This window comes from Carassius carassius, chromosome 30 (assembly GCF_963082965.1).
Source record: "Carassius carassius chromosome 30, fCarCar2.1, whole genome shotgun sequence".
In the NCBI taxonomy this organism is placed as follows: Eukaryota; Metazoa; Chordata; class Actinopteri; order Cypriniformes; family Cyprinidae; genus Carassius; species Carassius carassius.
In genome coordinates this window covers 20856021-20878232 of record NC_081784.1, presented here as the reverse complement: position 1 = coordinate 20878232, position 22212 = coordinate 20856021, and the positions used below count along the sequence as shown (strand labels likewise).

Here is a 22212-nt window from a genome sequence, read left to right as displayed (position 1 = left end):
AAGCAAATAGCCACAGGCTCAGCTCACTCGGGTACAAACAGCCCAACCGCTTGCCAATATGCCAGAGGCGCTTTACCACCCACGCTTTACCGCAGACCTCACTGCTGACCATACATACAGTGCAGAACAGCTGCCCCTTCTGAGGAAGAGACCACACACTAATGGATTAAAGCTTCTCTTGGCCACAGCTGCCAGCACATATATATCAACTAGTAAGATTTCAACAAAAACATATCTGGCACTGGATGAAAAAATAAAAAAAATAAAAATAAAATTATGTTTATGGAACAACAATAAATATAATTCAGTCTTTAACTGGAGAAAATAAGTGCCAGAGTCCGCACAGATTTCCTCCAATTTACATGTGGAAGACTTTTATGGAGAAATATCAAGCATGAAGGGAGTCCTGTTAGTGATTTCTGACAATTTAACTGCTCCCGTGACACATTAAATGGCGGCAATGACAACTTAACTGCCCTGCCAATCAATATCTTCTATTACTCTCATTGTCACAGGCAAAATATGATGCAGGGTCAAATGAGATTGATAGCACTTTTCTTCAAACTGAATCGCCTGTCAGAAATAGAATTAGGATTCATTGCATTGTTGGTAAATAATTATAAATTTCTGTAAAGATGAAAAACTATATTTTTTTTCTTTTTTGTAACCTCTTCCAGCCAGTCACTGTTCCTTTTTAAGTAAAAAGGGAATAAAAAAAACTAATTCAATTCAATTCAATTAAAGTGTGCAATTTTCTAAATGCTATATTCCGAAGAAAACGTCAATGCATGCACAGTTCCCAGTCACCACATTAATAAAACAAGGACACAGAAATAATGTTACTGATGCTAATATGAGTATAACTATAGTTTGCCTTGATGTCATATCTACAAGCTACGCAACACCACCTAATAATCGCAGATGAATTGCATGCGGTTACGAACGCGATATTGCGTAGTTTTCAGCGAACTACGGCTCTGTGTAGTAAGTGCCGCTCCATTTGAAAGCAGGTGATGGACATTACTGCTAATCACAGAACCGGCTTTACTGACGAGACATGCATGACAATCACATGCGATTAATCGTGCAGCCCTAATATTTTGTTAATATTCAGTCTCCTCCACTGACCAGTCTGTGATACATAAAAACCCTCATGTACTGTAAACATGTGCGTCAGGAAACTTTGGAAAATGAGCAAGCCATTTTTAAATCCAAATGAGAAAATACACTTCCAAATCACTTCCAAAATAATTCAGCTTTAAATCCAGCATGAGAGGAAAAAAGGCTGAGGATGAAGCTTTTTATCCAGCAGAAACGGATTGGACAGAACAGACATTGAACAATAAGAGGTGCTGTTGAAGTCAGAATAAAAAATGGAAGTTGCTTCCGAAGTGGAGGGAGTTGTTACTTTAATGAAATATTATGATTACTTTCAAGTAACAAGCACTGATGAACCAAGTATGTGTGGCAAAAAAGTAAATGGGTCGAATAGTGTTAGTTTTCATGTTGGCTTGCCATCTAAGCTGTCCTCTGAAAAATTCTGCACACAGCTGAAAGCAATGTCTTTGTCTAAAGAGTTGTGTTTTTAACCTCAGATGTTACAAGCTGCTGAAATGTAAGGAGGGGTAGACAATTAAATGGAGGCTTAACCTGTCAATCACTCTCCTTTTGCCCCATCACATCACAGACTCTGTTCCGCCTCCTCTTTAATTCCTCCTGTGATATGCCGCTGGCAGCTTGGACAGATGATTGACAACCATCCTGATCCGTGCACAAGATGGTATCCTTAGCTCAGATTGGCTGGTAAGGACAGAAAGGTAAAAGTCTGCTGTATAGAGAACCGGGAGATGAAGGAGTGAAATAGTGCCAGTAGTTTAGGAGTTTTAGCCGAATTAAGGCTAGAGGTGAGAGCGGGGGCTGTCTTGGATGTCCTAATACTTGTCTTTCCGAGGGGTAATTTAGGATTTAATCTCCACTATGACCATTGGCCTATTAAGGGTCTCATTCATCCTGGAAGGAGGTGAGGTTAAGCAGGTAATTTTACAGAGAAAGAGGGTCATTGAGAGAGCTTGTGAAAAGCCAGAGTGTGTTTCCTGTTACTCGCTCCCAAACCCTTTGGATTCCACACAGTTCTGTTAACCATCAGCAATTATCTCCCTGTCAAAGTGAAAGGTAACAAATTTCCCCATATCCAGCCAGGCAGCAGTTTCAGCTGGACATGAGCATCATCTGACAGAAAGTAAATCACCGCGCCAGCCAGCATTTTTGACAGACAAATGGACTACCTTGGAAAACCTGGGCCTATCACTCTGAACAGCACAAAGTAAAAAAATGGATGAGCCTCTCCCTGTTGACCTTACTTTTTTTCCCTATCTCCCTGGTCCTCTTATTTTTTTCTTCAAATAAGATTAAATGTCTCTGGTTCTGTAAGCACTGAGCAGCTCCAAAATATGACCATTATTAATGGTCTCTACAGCGAGCTGTTTAATCTTGTGCCAGGCTGCAGCAATCATTTTACCTCACCTTTCCCCTCCCAGACAGTCACAGGAAACAGGAAGTAGGCTGCACACACACGCTTGATCTGCCTAGCCTTGTCCTCCTGTGAAGTTTTATAAAGTCTGATGTGTACAAGTGGAACAGTTAATTAATGCTGAGTCCGAACACAGGAAAATATGTTGTTTTTGCAATGCTCATTAGACAAGACAATGCCAAAGTTTGTATGTGGTTGGGTTAAAATTATAGCATATTGTGAGAAGGATTCAAAAGAAAACATCAATGTTGGCAGTAGCCAAGGACATTTTTTTTTACTTGGCTGGTTAGCATTATTACCTATTAACTCTTGCTGGTGAATGTTGTATTTACACCATCTGGATGCAGAAATATTTCTCCATGCAAACAAGCTATGTATTTTGAAAAAATTCTGAACACATAAATAATAATAAATTGCTAATATTCCATAAAAACTTTAGTATTACATAAAAACCTTTTGTGGTTCAAGCAAACATTGCACACTTTCAGGAGGTCCTGTAGCAGCTGAGTAGCAACCGTTGAGACAGGAATGCTAGCAAATATTTTGCAACATGACAAATGTTGCAGTAATCATGATAATTTCCAATCTGAACACAACACATAAAACATTTGAACCAAGCTCTTTATATCCAACTATCAGGAGCTAGCATCTAGTTAATGCTATGTTTGTGGCTAGCTTGTATAACATGTGTCCGAAGAATGTGATTATGAGTGCATGGGATAGACAGGTGGGGAGGAGAAGTCCAGGTGACTGAGACTGAAACAGACGTAACCTTTTCTATTTGTCAAACACGCTCAGGCTTCATTTCCTCAGCACGTCACTGCAGCTTTCCATATGACTCCTCAAACCATTTCCTCATGAAATAGGCACACAGAGGCCTCGGTCAAGGAGAGAGGGCTAAGATTCCATCTAATGAAAAGCTACATCCCATGGAATTAACATATTCATTCTGGAACAGGACATGAGCTGTCACTGATGCCTAACACAACTGGTTGCTGTGAAGGCAGGGAGCACTTCCTGCCACCAGCTTGTCAAGCCTAACAGTAAATCTGCAACGATAAGCTGTCTGACTGGATCACACATACTCAGACGGGCCACACAAGTAACAAAGTCTGAAATTTATTTTAAAAGCAAAAAATGTATATCTATAGAATCTGCTTTGAAATGTGATTTTGTTATGGTTTATCAAGTAACACAATTTTTGTAAGCAGAATTTTTGTAAACAGAACCATAAGAACAGGGTTCTGGAACATTCTGCCTGTCTCTTATTGATTGCACAAACAGATAGTCCTGTTCTAAAATAAAATAACTGGTTAACCCAATGTTGTCGTTTCGGTCTGGTCTACATAGGAAATAGCTACCCAAGGAGTTTCTAAAATGGCTGTCGAGTGAAGGGTGCTTGCCTTAAAGAGATGGTTCCCCTTCAAAATAAATATTCAGTTATCATTTAATCATCCTCATGTCACAAAAAAAACTGTTTGACTTTCTTCTGTGGAAAACAAATTAAGAAAGCTTCAACTGTTTTTGTACATAAACACCACTGACATTCATTGTAGGGTAAAAATGCTTCAAATGAGACATTAAACATATCTTCTTTTGTGTTCCAAAGAAGATTCAGTCGTACAGGTTTGGACTGGCATGAAAGTGAGTAAATGGTGCCACAACTTTTGGGTAAACTCTTCCTTTAAAGAAGGCTATCCAGTCCTGCTCCTAGAAGGCCACAGTCCTGCAGTGTTTGGCTCCAACCTCAAATAAAAACACAAAGTCTCAAGGATTCTAAGAAATGTCCGGACAGATATGTTGGGATAAGTTGAAAATACTCGCATCATTTTAAATAGATAGTTCACCCAAAAATTAAAATTACCCCATTATTTACTCGCCCTCAAGCCATCCTAGGTGTATATGACTTTCTTCTTTCAGAGAAATCCAGTCGGAGTTATATTTAAAAACGTCCTGGCTCTTCCAAGCTTTATAATGGCAGTTAGTGGGTGTTGTTTTTCAATAGCCTAAAATGTGTCAAATAAAGCACATCCATCCATAACAAAAAGTGTCCCACACTGTTTGGGGGGGGGGGGGGGGGGGGGTTAATAAAGGCCTCCTTTAGTGAATCGATGCGTTTTTGTAAGAAAAATATTCCTATTTAAAGCTTTATAAACCATAAACTCTAGCTTCCGCTAATTGTTGTACGTGCATTCACAATAGAGCGCCATTCTGGTGGATGACATATAGCTTAAGCTCCGGTTAGAAATGTAGAGGAGAGAGCAAAATTAAAAACCGGCCAGGAATTAGAAGTGCAAAACAAAGATTTTAAAGAAAAATGTCAGAGGATTTCGATATAAGTCAAGAGGAGACTGGTTTTCCTTTGCTAAAGCAAGGAAATTTTGCTTCCTTTTTTTTTTTATTATGGATGGATGCGCTTTATTGGACTTCTTTTGGACTATTGAAAAATAACACCCATTCACATTCATTTTTGGGTGAACCATCCCTTTAACTTGCCAACTTCTGGCCATCCTTAACCAAGCCACCACTGGCAAATGATCTTCAAGACACCAGACAGTGGGCAGCAGGGATGACCCACCTGATGTCATTATGACAGGGTCCCACACAGCATTTAAACTTTGACTAAAGTAATTGAAGCTACATGGGTAATGACAGCTCCCTCCCCTCCTCCAACCGCTGGGCTGGATCAATATTTGTTGGGATTGGACCTTGTTCCAACAATGCCAGATTTACAGCAACAGTTTGTATTTACACTTTGTCTTCCAGAGCAACTCATCAGTGTAACCCAATTACTAACCCCAGAGAGACAGCATTAACATGAGCCCTGCTGCTTCTTTATTGCCCTTCAACCACCCCGTCTCATTTCAGGGTCTTCAGGCAATGCCACCGTAACTGATACTACTCTTAAAATGTGCTCACAGAAATAAATTCTCAGTCTTTCATTACTCCTACCTTGATTTACTTCATATCATCTGGCCGCTATAGACAAAGATAACACGTTGTAAATTACCCCTACCCAGTCTGCCTGTTTCAGTGCCGGGCAGGGGGGAGACAGGGGGGTCTGTGAGGGCAGAGCTTCATGTCACATGAGCTTGTTTTCTCAAACCTCTGTGCCACAGGTGAACCGTTCAAAATCTCCTGGGCAAAATGATTGGCTTACTTTGCCATTGTGGTGCTGATTTTCCCATGTTTTTGTGCACTGGGTGTAAATTACTAAACAAAACATCAAAGGACCAACCGCTCTGACCCTCGGAGCATCGTGTGAAAGGCATATTGACAAAACAGAGGATTAATCGCCAAAAATTACATAACGTCCATCATGAACTGTCGAGGCCATAAACGGTCAATAATTTCAAGAGCATTAATCATCATCTGCTGTGATAAACCCCATGACTCAAGTGTGTGTGATGTAATGTCAACGGAACATGTGGGCCTTGATTTGTTTTGGCCAGTCACTGCCAGTTTGTGCCCTGGGGTGATTGGCACTGTTCTGTGATTAATATTGCGTCCGGCGCTGTCAGTCTGGCGTGACTTTGGAAGGAAGATGCTAGCAGCACGTGTCCTTTTTAACACGCACAGTAATGGCCAAGTGCTGTATTTCATACTCTCAGCCTTCTGAAGACTGCCAATCATCCTTTCTGATAAATCACTGTTACTCTGACCTTGAAATTGAAGCATAAACAGCATAAGCTAGATATTTTAACATGATCCCAAGAGTGCACCCTCTCTCCTTTTTTCTGGAAAGCAAACATTGTAGATAGCAGCTACTGGACTTGAATTTAATGCTGGAAAGTATGGAAAGACCATTTAGAGGAACAAAAAGACAAAAACATTATGTTGATTTTATACGGCTGTTGTACACGAAAAGCCACGAATGTGCAAAAAAATGTGGCTTCCTGCACCACGTGCTAGAAGCCACACTAACTTTGCCAACAAAGAAATGTAAAGTTGAAGTTGGCTTTTCAAACAATGACAAGCCAACTATTGGTTAACCTTGAAAACAATGGTAAACAACTTTATGGACTTTATGTACCAGCAACAACCTGAAGCTCACTGAACATTTAAGAAGCTGCAAAAAACTCAGCGTCAAAGTGAACAATCCTCTCAAGACCTGACAAAAAGAGTGAATCTGTAACAATACATACAGTGCATTTAAATATGACATGCATTTCAACCACATTATCCACATTAAGTTAAAGTTCCTTTACATATACATACATGGAACATTACAACAAAAACAGTTCCTTTTTGCATTAATACTGGCCACACAAATAGGGTTGAGGAACACAGTGTAGTCCAATCCAGGAGGGTCTACTGGTATAAGTCTGCTGGCATCTTCACAACATTGAAACTGTCTGAAAGAGTAAAGGGTAAAACTCAGAAAATGCAAAAAGAAGATGGAAAAACCACTGATAGCATCTACGAAAATGCTGAAGTTATAAGAACAAAATTGGGAAAAGAGACCAACACAATGAGACTCCAGTAACCTGAACTCACAAGAAGAGATTCTGTGAAGATCAGAGGATACAGAGCTGCTGCAGTGTGTTTGGTGCTGTTGTGTGCTCTTCTGCTTACTGCAGTCATAGTGTTGTGGGTTCACATGGACACACAGAGAAAAAACTACACAGAAGATAGACTACTACTAACAGCTACTAACCAAGATCATCAACCTCACGGAAGAAAGACACCAGCTACTAACCAACAACACCAACCTACTTCAACTAAACGAACATTTAGAAGAACTGAAAAATGAGCTGTGGAACTTTACCCAAGATAGATGGATTTACTATCAGTTTAGTTTTTACTATGTGTCCACTAAGGAGATGAACTGGAATGAGAGCAGAGCCAACTGTACGGAGAGAGGAGCAGATCTGCTGATGATAAACAGCACAGAAGAACAAGAGTTTGTGAAGAAAATCGCATATCCCTATAACGTCTGGATTGGTCTGACTGACACTGATGCAGAGGGCATATGGAAATGGGTTGATGGCAGCACACTGACTTCTGGCTTCTGGAATGTTGGACAACCCAATGGAAGAAGAATACAGAACTGCGCTGTGTCTTCTTTAATATGGTGGGCTGATACTCAATGTAATTACACTTATAAATGGATCTGTGAGAAGAGTATTTTACCTGTCATACTGCCCTAGGTTCACATACACTTTTTGCTTTTGACAACAATTTTAACATTAGAAAAATGTCATGCCTTAATGATAATGATCTAAATTCCTTTATTTATAGTTTTAAATTGAAATTCATTAAACGTAAATACTTGTGTACATCTATATACTGTAATAGTTTACAAACACAAATTACCTGTTAAACAAGTCTTTTGTTTAGAAAATGTGTTTATCATTTGGACAGTTTTGCCATTTTGTTATGAACTTCTATATAATGAATCCTTGTTTGAGTATAAAAAAAATAAAGTTGTATCTTTTAACTTATACATATTTGTAGTTTTATAGTGTGTGAACAGTGTTATGCTAGATTAGACAGTATACTGAGTCACTGAAAGCGGCCCCTTCTGTAGGCCGTGCGAAGCCCCCTTGTCTGCTCTGTTATTTCCTCTACCTTCCATTCTATTTCACTGGCTGATAACTAAGAACATTAGTTTTATGCCACTTGCCAGGCTCAAATGAAAAGAGAGCTAACTTTAATGATGCCGCAATTAATCGCCCCAATAGACAGACAGCTAAAAGACAAGATATTGACTTCATTAAGGATAATGTATTATGTCATTAAGTCAACAGGGTCACCTTGTGTATCATACACGGCGGGCTAATATATTGGCAGTTTCCTTAAAATAAGATAAATTCTGATATGATAGATAAAGCTGATTAGAAAATGCCTCATCCAGTCAGGCAGAGAGGAGGCAGCAGTCCTCCTCCAGAAAGAAAACACAGCCCCATTACTGATCACTGCTTATCACACGGGCACATTGATTTGCACAGGCAATTTAATCATTATTGTTTCAGTCCAGTCTACAAAGAGAAATGTTTCTCCTTCAGTGGGTGTGCCAAGTGCTGCGAAATGTATGGCACTAGATTTTTTTTCCCATTTTTTTTTCTCCCATATTCAAGAGTATTTTAGAACCATTCAGAAAATTTATACAGTGTGTATTGAAAAATGTGTGCAAAAATGCTTTTTTGTTTTTTTGCCCACCAAGACTACATTTACTCAATCAAGACTGAAAAACAGTAATGCATTTTAAAATAACTGTTTTCTATTTTACTATATTTTAAAATGCAGTTTATTCCTGTGATGTCATTATTCTAGTCTTCAGTGTCACATGATTCTTCAGAAATTATTCTAACAAGCTGGTGCTCAAAAAAACATTATCATTAAAGTTGAAAACAGTCGTGCTGCTTGTGGAAAGTGATCTTTTTTTTAAATATGAATTTATTAAAAAAATAATCAAAGTCTTATTGACCATACACTTGGCATTAAATGGTATTATACATTTTCCTAATTATTATTATTCTATTTTTTCTGCATTGCAAACTAATCAAAGTATTAATCCATACAGTATATATATATATATATATATATATATATATATATATATATATATATATATATATATATATATATATATATATAATACACACATATCGTACATATTAGAGAATTTACAAACCACATAACTTAAGAAATATTAATTACATTCAATTATTCTCAATATTAAACTGGCATTTTCCTGGCTGGTTTAAAAATTTTCATATTTATGTGGCCAACATTTGAAAATGCACTACGAATCTTCAATCTTTCACAATGTAAGCTTCCGTAAAGAAGCAAAATAATGAAGTAAATAACTAATCTTTTGTTCAAAAACTTCCACAATTTCTTGAGTTCCACATGCAACAGGCACATGAATACTCTCCATTTAGTAAATGCTAATTTATAGCTGCACTTATAGTGTTTCAGTTCAGTTTTAAATTAATTTCAATATAGATGTAAACTGTCCCCCTGCTCATGTAAAAAGAAAATACATTTTTAAAAATATTCAATAAATACTCAAGCTTGTCATAACTCTCAATGACCCACTCTCAATAACCTCGTCTACAAGCACACTTTTTACAAAACAAGGTATGCAAGAAAAAAGCAAACAGATAAAGAACAGACAACACACTTTTCCAGATGACGTAAAGGTCAATGGAGACCTGAGATAACAGGCCGAGCAACATTTGAGCGGGATCACTGATTGAACAGCCATTCATTTGACAGGTTTTCTTCTTTTCTCTCTCTGTGTGTGTGCAGTCCAGAGCTTAGAGACACAATATGCCCTATTCCTGCGACCTTGGGCTTCCTTTTTGGGCTGGCATTATTGACATTTTCCCCCACCATCCTGTGGCCCTTTCTCTCATTTGTCATGATTATTGCTGAATTCTCAGTTGTCATTTGCGGCTGTAGATCAATGGCTGTCCACTCCCCCTGTGTTGTATTGGCAGAGCAAACAGTCTTCCTCCTCTAAATGAGGCCCTCACTCTCTCTCTCTCCATCCATTAGAGCCGTCCGGCTCCTGTGAGCACTCAGTCCTTTGTTAGGTCAGTCTATAAATCACAGCACACATCAGAAGTGTGCTCACTTTCCCTGCTAGGTTCCCAGCACACAGATCTGTGTGTCAAAAAGCACTGTGTACTATTATCATTCCAGAAATGTGTGTATTACACTTATATATTACACTTCTCGTTCTCATTACAGCTGTGTTATGTTAGTCTTGCAGTGTGTGTGTGGTGGGTGTGGGGTTATGTCTGTCTGTGTGAGCTAAAGATAAAGCCTTGCTTGTCATCAGAATCAGTCACATCCTGTGTGCAGAAATCACCTTGTCGGTGTACTTGAAATTGGCAAGACACAGTAACAACACAATGCTTTAAACAAGACAGTGCCCATAATATTTTCATTAGCAGCAGTTTCCATAGCGATTGCTTTTTAAGCATGCTGCGCCAGCAATGACCAAAAAGTTCATGAGTGTACATGTCATTATATTATCATTTGTAATGACAACTCTTCTGAATAGCTAATTTTTATTATGTGAATGTTTAGTGGCCCTTTAAATCTCAGGGTTTATATTTGTGGGAAATGAAAAGATCATCCAACTTTCAAAGAAACTCCAGAGGACTTTAATGATCCTTTTTTAAATGGAGAATTAATTATGCCAGGCCTAATTGCTTATGAATGAGAGGACACAGATCATGGATTCTGATCCATCACACATAAAGCAGACAGAGAAAATGATTTCACAGAGGTTTGTTAAGAATACGCAATTAGTGTTAAGTAGTTCATATTCACGTCTATATTGGCTTATGATTTACTGGAATATAACTGACTAAAAGTAACTGTGTCTAACATTGTAAAACATTAAATACTACTACTACTGGTGCTAGTACTACTACTAATAATAATTATTGTTGCTGTTGCTGTAATCATTATAATTATATATTATTATAATATAATTATTAAACAACAACAGCAACAATTAATGTTTATTATTATTGAAGTCATGGTAATATTTTTGGTGTTAGTGTTAAATATTTTAATATAAGGTGAAGGCTATACTATATCACTAACGGCAGCACAAAGTCAACAATGATTTTTTTTCTAAAACTCCTGCCTGTCATTATTAAAACATCTGTAGAGCTATTCTAAACTGTTTGAGACAATGTTATCATATTTTGCCCGGTTGTGTGGCAAAAACAGATTGCTATTGTATTCGGTGAAATTACAAAACTCACTCACAAAGAAAAATAGTTTAAAACCAATGTGAAAGTCGAAAAACTATTTTGATCCTTATATTTGCATGTGGATTATGAGAGGGAGCGACTTCATTTTGTATCTCTTTTCTGTCTCAATTATAATGGTTCATCGGCACATAATCAATGCACTACAAATGGCGCACCTGAAAAAATAAGAAGGGCGAGGTGCATTTATCATCTGATAAAAGACGCCCGGCTATCCATCTCGCACTCAATGCCTAATCCTACAATAACACTCCATTCTACCAGTCCATGACATCACAGACAGTTGTGTTTTGATACCACATTAGGTCTGTACATCCAATTAAACTCATTTTGCAGGCAACTATAGGAGTCGCAATAACGTAACTCAATACCTCAATAACTCCGCCCACTGTCAATTTTTGGGATGATGACACAACTGCGACAATAAAGGCTAGTTTTAATATGATCATGTCGCCGTGGCCTTGTGTACCAGAGAGCACATATTCCACTCAGGTACAATCAAAACATCAGCCCTTCTGTAGCGGCACCCCAATGAATTAGTTTGGAGTGCCTTTCACCCAAGGTCAAGGCTATGTAGACAAGCATTATTACATTTATTCCACCAATTCATGTAAATGCCTTAGGAAGCTCAGCTATATAATTGTAAAGCTGTCCCCTGCTGTAATGAGCCGTCCAGCGGGATCGGAAAATACGAAATGACACTCGTTTGCATCCTGCTGCCGAAGAAAAGGATGAGGGGTAAGGAGGAGTACAGTCGCACTGCCTGTCTCATCAGCGACTTCTCAACATCCACTTAAAAGTCCACAAGGACCGGACAGACTGATAAATCTGCCATAATGGAGCGGACCAACCGGGACTGTGTCATGCGCTACGCATGCCCTTGCCTTTCTTCTCGACGCTCTCGCACGGCTATTTCGTTTTTCTTGACACGCACACCTATGCTCGCTGCCTGTTTTTTTCAGTCTACCTTTTCCCGCCGTTTTTCCTCTCCCTGTTTCAGTTCAGCTGAGCAGGGCTGACAGGCGGATTCCTTTGCTTTTTTTGCCGTATTAAAGCCACTTTCCCGCCCTGACAGCCTGTTCTATTCTGCCACCTTATAGCTCGGGCTTCACACTTCTCTGGGCAGCCACTGCTTCTTGACAGACCACTGTCACTTCCCATCATCCTCTCTGTATATTTGGCGCTCCCCCCTCCCCCGGCACGCAGCCCCACTTTCCTACCAGTGCAATTATTTTTTTTGACAAGCCATCCATCAGCCTTAGCTTTAAAAGCACTTTCCGCTGATATCCATTGTTAAAGCCTCAGCCTTTTTTCCCAGCTTCCCCGAGAGCTCGCATGAGAGAATATGATATCAGACATCTAACCTACCAAACCATGTAAATTTACTTTGTTCTCGGCTATGTTTCCAATTTCACGTCCAATTTTTCGGTACATTATGCGGAGTTGTTGTGCCTAATATGATGTTGTCAAATCCCATTAAAGTTCACTGTCTTGCATGGCTTTAAAAACAGGTTACAATTTGTATTCCATAAAGTGAGGAAGGAGAGCAGTCGAAAGTCAAGCTGAATCTTATTAAAATTATCTGTTCAATTGTGACGTCTGTGGAGGGAGTAATTTAGAGGCATTAGTGCAGGCACATATGAATATGTCAGCACAGCCAATAACGACAGCCAAAGCGAAGGAGGTGCATCTCTGCGAGTCAATAAAGCTCTTCTGCTGGTGACACAAATGTGATGATAATCTAAGGAAATGAATAAGAAACATTCCTGTTTGAGGAGGAAATCTGCTGTGCCACTGAATAATTTGGAGCATCTCCAATTGGCCTACATCTTGGCAAAATCCAAAATTGCTTGAATTACATGAGCGTAACAAACTATTTACCTTACACCGCAAAAAACAACAACATTTTCTCCAATCTGACCACTGAATCCATTAGAACAAAATGCAGCTAAAGGTGCTCTGAGCTGTCACTGAAAACCGTCATAAATAACACAATTCTATACTACACTAAATACATATTACTGGAGAATAACTTAATATTAATATAAAAAATTTAAATCCAGATTTTTTATTATAAAATTTTATTCTTTTTTCCCCCAAAATGTAATAAATCCATGAAACTTTCTCTCAAAATGCAATAAATCCATTAAATCAATATGAAAGTTATTTTTCATATTGAAACTGATGAAAATACATAACATAGTAAGTTGATCCACATATGATAGCCTCTGAACGTTCAATAATAATTATATTATAATCAATACTTGTAAACAGGCACTGGACTAAAATACATTCATCAGTCATAGCTTCCGAAATGAATTCAACGGGTCATCTTGTTAATGCTATGAATTAATTACAGAAATAAAAGAACATTTCATCATGAACAAGAACATCACATTAGACCACAGAAATTCCTAAATGACATTTCCCTTACATTCAATTTCCAAAATTGCATTCATCTTTGCCATGTTACATTCATTTAGTTGACTAGTGCTATGTGCTGTATTAACAAAAACATAAATGGTATTATAAAAACACTAACAATGACAAGCTACGCAATATCATGTTCACAATCGAATGCGGTTCATCTAATGAAAGCGATATAATATAGCTTGTCTCTGATCTATGGCTCTGTGTATTAAATGCTTCTGATGGAGATTTACCGGTACTATTGATCATAGAATCGTCTTTACTGCGAGATGCGCATGACAATCACATGCGATTTATCGTGCAGCCTTTGTCTGTCGATCACAAAGTACAAAGAAGATGAGTAAAACTAAGATGCGAAGAGAAAACATGATCTAATAACTCTGCAAATATCGCATTTTGTGTAAAATTTATTTTTTTAATACCGACCAGAAACAATACTGATTTTGGTGGAAACTAAAAAAAAAAAAAAGACGTTTACTGCGTTTTGGAACCAAACTCCATTTATATATATATATGTGTGTGTGTGTGTGTGCGTGCGTGCGTGCGTGCATATTTTATATATATACAATTTTTCTTAAAATGAGAAAAATGCCAGTATTGTCAAAAAGACTAACTCTTTGCCAAATATATTCCAAGCTTCAAGCCGTTCATGTAAAGGAAGCGCAATTAACAAGCTGATATCATCCTGCGTCTGGCTGCGCTAATGAAAATCTAATTAAACACAAATCTTTATAAATCATCATTACTGAGGATTCTAATTGATCCAGCAATTAAACATGACAAATGTTATATGCACCAAAACTTCATTTTAGTCCTCCAAACAACAAACTATTCATCTCAGTGTTGTGGCTTCTTAGCAAAATTCATATTGATTATACAGCAAATTAACAGGGAAAAGAATCGCTGGTCAGGGAGGGGGGTTTGGGTGCTGGGGGGTGCCCCTCTGTAGAAATCGCGGTCCGGGGGCAACCAGCCGTGATTATCAATAGGATTTTTTTACCATGCTGTGGTCATAGAGTGTAATATTGCTTAAAACAATGCTGTTCATGCAAATACCATACAAAAGCCACAAAGTTGCTGGCATGTGTGTTTACTCATGAGTCAGTGGAAGGCGGGATCACACAGTGGAGACACCTGCCTGTCTCTGGGCCTCTGACAGCTCAACCAGGAGCTAAGTGTCAACATATGGTTATCAATGATCCAGATGGCTTCTTCATGTCTGGAGAATGACAACTTTGCTCCTCTATTATCAAACAGTAGTAATTAACCATAATCAAGTAGGTGTTAATTAAGCATAATGAAACCATTTCTACCCAGCCCGAGCCTACTATCAGCAACTTAGAGTTAATTATAAGCACTAAGCACTCTGGGTAATCTCTAAACTGCTGATGGGTAGAGGTGCAGTATTTGTTCAGCTGATGATGACTGTGTTTTGTCTGTGAGTTTGGCAGATTTAAGCCTGAAAAACTCCTGATTTGCCAGGCTGTCACAGCTGTTAAAGAGGAACAAAAGGGACCGGACTCCCGATGACAATGTTTTAGGGGTTTGTCATTCCCTGTGAAAGGACGGCCATTAATCAGAGTGACCCCTGCCTACAGCTACCCCACCTCAACACCTGCAGCCTGGGTATGTTTCAGGGGAAATTAAAGCTGTAAATTTCCTAACACCATGTGTACGTGCACATGGGCTGCCTGGACCCTGCCCTGAACCGCTCAGAGCCATTTTAAGAGAGCGCAGGACATCTGTGTATTCACGTGGCTTTCATATTGTTTTGAGAATGAATTAATGAATGAAAAAATTCCAACAAAAGGTTACATGACTTTAAAAAATTTCATTTGGCATTAATATTATACAGACGTTCTAAGCGGCCATGCATTATAATTTTTTTCTCGTTATAACGACTTAATTTTCTCGTTATCTCGACATAACGAAGTCGTTTTCTCATTATCTCGACATAACGAAAGTCCTTTTCTCTTTATAACGACATGACAGCTTTACTGTTGCTATAGTAAAGAACTCAACTTTGACAGGCATCTGATGGACAGCCATACAGGCGCTCTTTCTGTAGCCTACATTTCAGCTAATTTTGCTTCGCCTAGGTAATAACGTCTACAATACAGAAATAAAGGCTGATCAATCACTGTTGATTTTTCCAGAGACAGTACACCAAACGTTTTGTTTTTGTAATTAACATGTTTAAATGGCAACACCGCAAACACAGGCAGAGCGCCATCAGAAGGATGCAGAACTATTCTAAGATCTTTTAGCGCTGCTTGGATTAAACTCACTTTTAATTTTTCCTTTATTTGAAATAAAATTATATATAATTAGTAATTTTTAGTAGTCATTATATGCTGTGACAGATATCATGTGCGTTACAAGCTTCTGTTTGAAAAGAGCGTTCGTCCGTGTAGTGTATGTGTGTGTGTAGAAAAAAATATTACAACATTATAGAACAAAACTAAATTAATTAAATTAAATTAGCCTATGCACTTTACATATACATCACATTTCTCATCAAAATCCAGTCCTACTTTAGATAAACAGAACAGTCCTCTTATTAACTACCTAATCATGTGCCTAAAAGAAGCACAAATAAAGATATAGGTGCAAACAGAATACAGTGACCTCAACCTTGGTTTTGATAAGCAGTTATAAGTTATTTTATGACACAGAACGCGTTGGTGAAACTCATGCATCTAGCAAGAACTTAATACACAAAATAATCATATTGATTCAAGCATTTAACATTTATGAATTAATTAAATGTCAGTAATGAACAAGACTGCGCAAATTATAGCGATCACGAGGAAGGTCTGCGTACAGTAAAGTGGATAGTGTACAACACCCCATCAGTTATACTCAGGTCTATAGTGCCACCTATTCCTGTCCCTATTGACTACCATAGTATATATTTTTCCTACTATGGAAGTCAATGGGGACCGAGATCTGTTTGATTCTGTCATTCTTCCAAATATCTTCCTTCGTGTTCAACAGCACCAAGAAACTCATACAGGTTTGGAACAACTTAAGGGTGAGTAAACGATGATAGAATTTTAATTTTTGGGTGAACAATCCCTTTGAGGTATCTGACACTAAGTGTTGGCAATGGAAATGTGTACTTGTCACTAAAAATATGATATATTTATGATATACATATATATATATATATATATATATATATATATATATATATATATATATATATATATATATATATATATATACATACTATATACTACATTTTTTATTTAAACTAAAAAGTTATTATTTTATTTATTTATTTATTGCAAATATCAAACTATAACTTTTTCCCCCCCTTGCATGCTTCTGCACATTAGTTTGCACCATATGACTTTGATCTATGGGACAAATGATTTAAAAATGTTTATATTATTTGAACAAAAATGCTAAAAAAAAAAGACTGTACCAAACTATATCTTTTGTTCAACCAAGGACTATTCAGGAATGGCCACCGACTGGAGACCAGCGGACAGTGTTTAGGAAACCTGTTTGCAGTTGCATCTGGTGACACAGATATTACACACTTGAGCTTTAAGGATAGTCACCATGAATTCATGCAAAAAGCCTTGAAATAATATTAAGCGTGTTATGCTGTTGCATTAACATGTCAGAATATTTGCTGTACGTTAGCAGCCATTGCGCTGAGACTGGCAGTTTCATTAGAAAGAGAGCAAGGGAAATGTCAGTTCGCATCACGTTTAAACTACAAAATCTCAACTCAAAGACAAGCCATGCCATGATACTACGGGACAGCGCTTTGTAATTCTATATCAGATAAAACCATGTCTACGCAGACAGGATATGACACTCCTGTTATTATTTGCCTGATAAAGGAACATGGTCTTTCTCCCCTCCTCATCAAATGGTAAAATAATTGCATTTCCCCTGAGGCTAGCGTCAGGAGGTTCTGTAGTTTCTCACAGTGTCAGCTTCTGAGTCAAACTTCTGTGAGAGAGACGCTATCTCACGCCGAGACAAGATGAATTAGAAAAATCAATGCTTCAAGTCTCATTTGACAAACCTGGATATATTGCACGGTGCAACTCTTCTCTCACACATATTTTCTGCGCCGTGACAGGGTGCGACTGCCAGCACAGATTCATCAGGAAACAAATAGGACAGCAGAAATAATTGGTTCATGTGCACTTTTTTAATGACTACAGACTGTAAAAGGAAGGAAAAGAAATGGGGGGTGAAAATAAAGCGTCACTTTTTTTTTTTTTTTTTTTTTGGACTTCCTGTGAATTGTTTACATTCTGTGCTCTGCCTCAATGTTAACGACAGTCAAATCTGTTTACTGTCTGGGAGCATGTGTGTGTAAAGTCTTCATAAGGTGCATTGTTTATTTTGCACTCCCCACTGACACTTTTGACACCTTATATGTGAAACTCGTCACCCATCCTCACTGGCTGCGCCATCTATTGTGACATTTGGTGATGCTGACATTTTTGGCTCAGATGCATGAGTGACCATTCTCTTCTTCTGCACTTCATCACGGGCGTAAATGCAGTGTGACTGGCCATGTCACTCTGGATGAAAGAGAGTGCTGACAGTGTATAAATGTAAATGAGTGTCCCGGGCTCACCCTCGACCCTGAGTGCAGTTGTGAGTAACGCCGGCCATGTCATCCATCCACTCTCACCGTAAATAAGGGTGTCACCCGGATGGGCCCAATTAAAAGGGGTCAGTACAGAAAATTAGGGGCTTTATGTACAGTCAGTAATTTCTGCAGGAAGATGCATCAAGCAGCCAAAGGAGTAAATCACTGTGAGAGGCGATAATTACAAGGATCAAGGTCCTTCCCCAGCCCTCAGCTGGGTTAGATCAGCCCGGTTTAATCAACACCACATCATCTACACTTAGCTGGGAAACTATTCATTCAGCCGCTAAAACAACAGTGCCGGTCGCCAGAGCCGTGAGTTACGATTTCCTCTGAGGATACTTATATGACTCATGCAACTGGCAACAAGCAGGATCAGTGTTGGAAAATGACTAACTAAATGTAGAAGCACAACTAACTCAACAGCATTTTCAGTAGCATGACAGTAGCTCAGATGTTTTCAAAAGAATGGCTTTTCAAGCACAACTCTACAAAAATTGAGGAAAATAATCACTCACTTTCCTAAAACGTCATCCTCCTCCTATTTCTTGTGTTGGAAACTCCACTGATTTATGTAAATGTGGATAAAAAGAAACTCTGATTCTGCTCTATATGGGTATTATTTGATACAAACACTTTTCCCAGCAGATGTTAAATAGATGATAGATAAACTAACCAACCAATTAAATAAAAGGGGGGAAAAATGTAAAATAATAATAATAATTCTGCATTACGGAGAGAAACAAATAATAAGAAAAACTAAATGAAAGAAGATAAAAAAAAAGTTAATAATGCATCAGAAAACTCAAAGAAATAAAGGTAAAAAATAAAAAAAAGAATTTACTAACCAACCAACTAAATGATAGAAAACAAACTAGATAAACCAATAAAGAAAAAACAAACAAAGAAATAAAAATAAAATAGATTAAATAAAGAAATAAAAAAACTGAAATAAAGAAAACAAGGATAAACTAACTGACATGCAGCATGCATAAATAACTAACTAAATAAATAAATACAAGCATCCAAAATTATAGAAACCCAGTGACTTCAATTAGTATGAAAAGAATACAACTGATGTGTTTTTGGGCAAGATTACTATTGTTTTAAAAGATATTACCTGTTAAGTAGCTTACAGTGTATTTAACTGCATTTATTAAGTGCAGAGTTTGAATTTAAATGTGCAATAAAAAAATGTTAAAAAACATTTTAAAGTAGCTTCCCAAACACAGAACAGAATGTAACACAGACACACACACACACATACATACACACACACACACATATATATATATATATATATATATATATATATATATATATATATATATATATATATATATATATATATATATATATATATATATATATATGTATAAACACACACATATATATATATATATATATATATATACATACATATATATATATATATATACACACACACACATTATACATACATATATATATATATATATATATATATATATATATTAGGGGTGTAACGGTACGCAAAAATCTCGGTTCGGTACGTACCTCGGTTTTAAAGTCAGGGTTCGGTTCATTTTCGGTACAGTAAGGGAAAGAAATGCAAACATTAAACTGCAGGTTGTTTATTACTATAAACTTTTTTTAACAATTTGTTTATATTTTTTTAAATACTTTTTCATAAAATATATATAAAATAAAAAAAGAATAAGAAATAAAATACTGCTGCAAAGTTCTCCACTAAATAAAATACTCTCAGTCTCAAACCAATATCATATAATAAAATATAATGAAAAATATAAATAAATAACTATGATTACAGTGCAGCATTACCAATCCCAGCTTGTAGGCCTGTTCATATTTAAAAAAATCTATATAACTTTTCCAAAGTGTAAAGTCTGTTTAAATGCCGACGGGAGCTGCGTTTGAATTACAATAGTTTTTTTCCTAGTTGTAGTGATGTTCACACTCACGTGATGCCTTTTGAAAACTTTATTTTGGTGGTCTCCCTCTATGTCACCTACAGTAGCAGCAGCGCGCCAGCGCCGCGTCAGGCACGATTCTGGTGTGTAAAGACACAGAAAACACGAAGCAGCTGAAACGCAGCAGAAACGCCACACTCACGGCACGCATCCAGTGTGTCACCGGCCTTAGAATCAGCTGCAGGGTGGGATTTGCGCTGAACGCGGAGACTTCCGCCACTTAATATGTTCGTTTGGAAACACGAAAATGTATATGTTCCGGAAACAAAATATTGCATTCGGTACACCTGTGCACCGTACCGAAAGCCCTGTACCGAAACGGTCCGGTACGAATACACGTACCGTTACACCCCTAATATATATATATATATATATATATATATACACAACCAGAATTCCGGAAAAGTTGGGACGTTTTTTAAATTTTAATAAAATGAAAACTAAAAGACTTTCAAATCACATGAGCCAATATTTTATTCACAATAGAACATAGCAAATGTTTAAACTGAGAAAGTTTACAATTTTATGCACAAAATGAGCTCATTTCAATTTTGATTTCTGCTACAGGTCTCAAAATAGTTGGGACGGGGCATGTTTACCATGGTGTAGAATCTCCTTTTCTTTTCAAAACAGTTTGAAGACGTCTGGGCATTGAGGCTATGAGTTGCTGGAGTTTTGCTGTTGGAATTTGGTCCCATTCTTGCCTTATATAGATTTCCAGCTGCTGAAGAGTTCGTGGTCGTCTTTGACGTATTTTTCGTTTAATGATGCGCCAAATGTTCTCTATAGGTGAAAGATCTGGACTGCAGGCAGGCCAGGTTAGCACCCGGACTCTTCTACGACGAAGCCATGCTGTTGTTATAGCTGCAGTATGTGGTTTTGCATTGTCCTGCTGAAATAAACAAGGCCTCCCCTGAAATAGACGTTGTTTGGAGGGAAGCATATGTTGCTCTAAAACCTTTATATACCTTTCAGCATTCACAGAGCCTTCCAAAACATGCAAGCTGCCCATACCGTATGCACTTATGCACCCCCATACCATCAGAGATGCTTGCTTTTGAACTGAACGCTGATAACATGCTGGAAGGTCTCCCTCCTCTTTAGCCCGGAGGACACGGCGTCCGTGATTTCCAACATGTCAAATTTGGACTCGTCTGACCATAAAACACTATTCCACTTTGAAATAGTCCATTTTAAATGAGCCTTGGCCCACAGGACACGACGGCGCTTCTGGACCATGTTCACATATGGCTTCCTTTTTGCATGATAGAGCTTTAGTTGGCATCTGCTGATGGCACGGCAGATTGTGTTTACCGACAGTGGTTTCTGAAAGTATTCCTGGGCCCATTTAGTAATGTCATTGACACAATCATGCCGATGAGTGATGCAGTGTCGTCTGAGAGCCCGAAGACCACGGGCATCCAATAAAGGTCTCCGGCCTTGTCCCTTACGCACAGAGATTTCTCCAGTTTCTCTGAATCTTTTGATGATGTTATGCACTGTAGATGATGAGATTTGCAAAGCCTTTGCAATTTGACGTTGAGGAACATTGTTTTTAAAGTTTTCCACAATTTTTTTACGCAGTCTTTCACAGATTGGAGAGCCTCTGCCCATCTTTACTTCTGAGAGACTCTGCTTCTCTAAGACAAAGCTTTTATAGCTAATCATGTTACAGACCTGATATCAATTAACTTAATTAATCACTAGATGTTCTCCCAGCTGAATCTTTTCAAAACTGCTTGCTTTTTTAGCCATTTGTTGCCCCCGTGCCAACTTTTTTGAGACCTGTAGCAGGCATTAAATTTTAAATGAGCTAATTAAGTGGATAAAAGTGTAAAATTTCTCAGATTAAACATTTGCTACGTTATCTATGTTCTATTGTGAATAAAATATTGGCTCATGTGATTTGAAATTCCTTTA

General features: G+C 37.8%; 1 protein-coding gene across 2 annotated transcripts in view; it reads right to left on the bottom strand.

Moving 5' to 3' along the window:
- Positions 1–22212, bottom strand: part of lrmda (leucine rich melanocyte differentiation associated) — a 271154-nt gene that overhangs the window by 125449 nt on the left and 123493 nt on the right. The gene's annotated exons all lie outside the window — the stretch shown is intronic.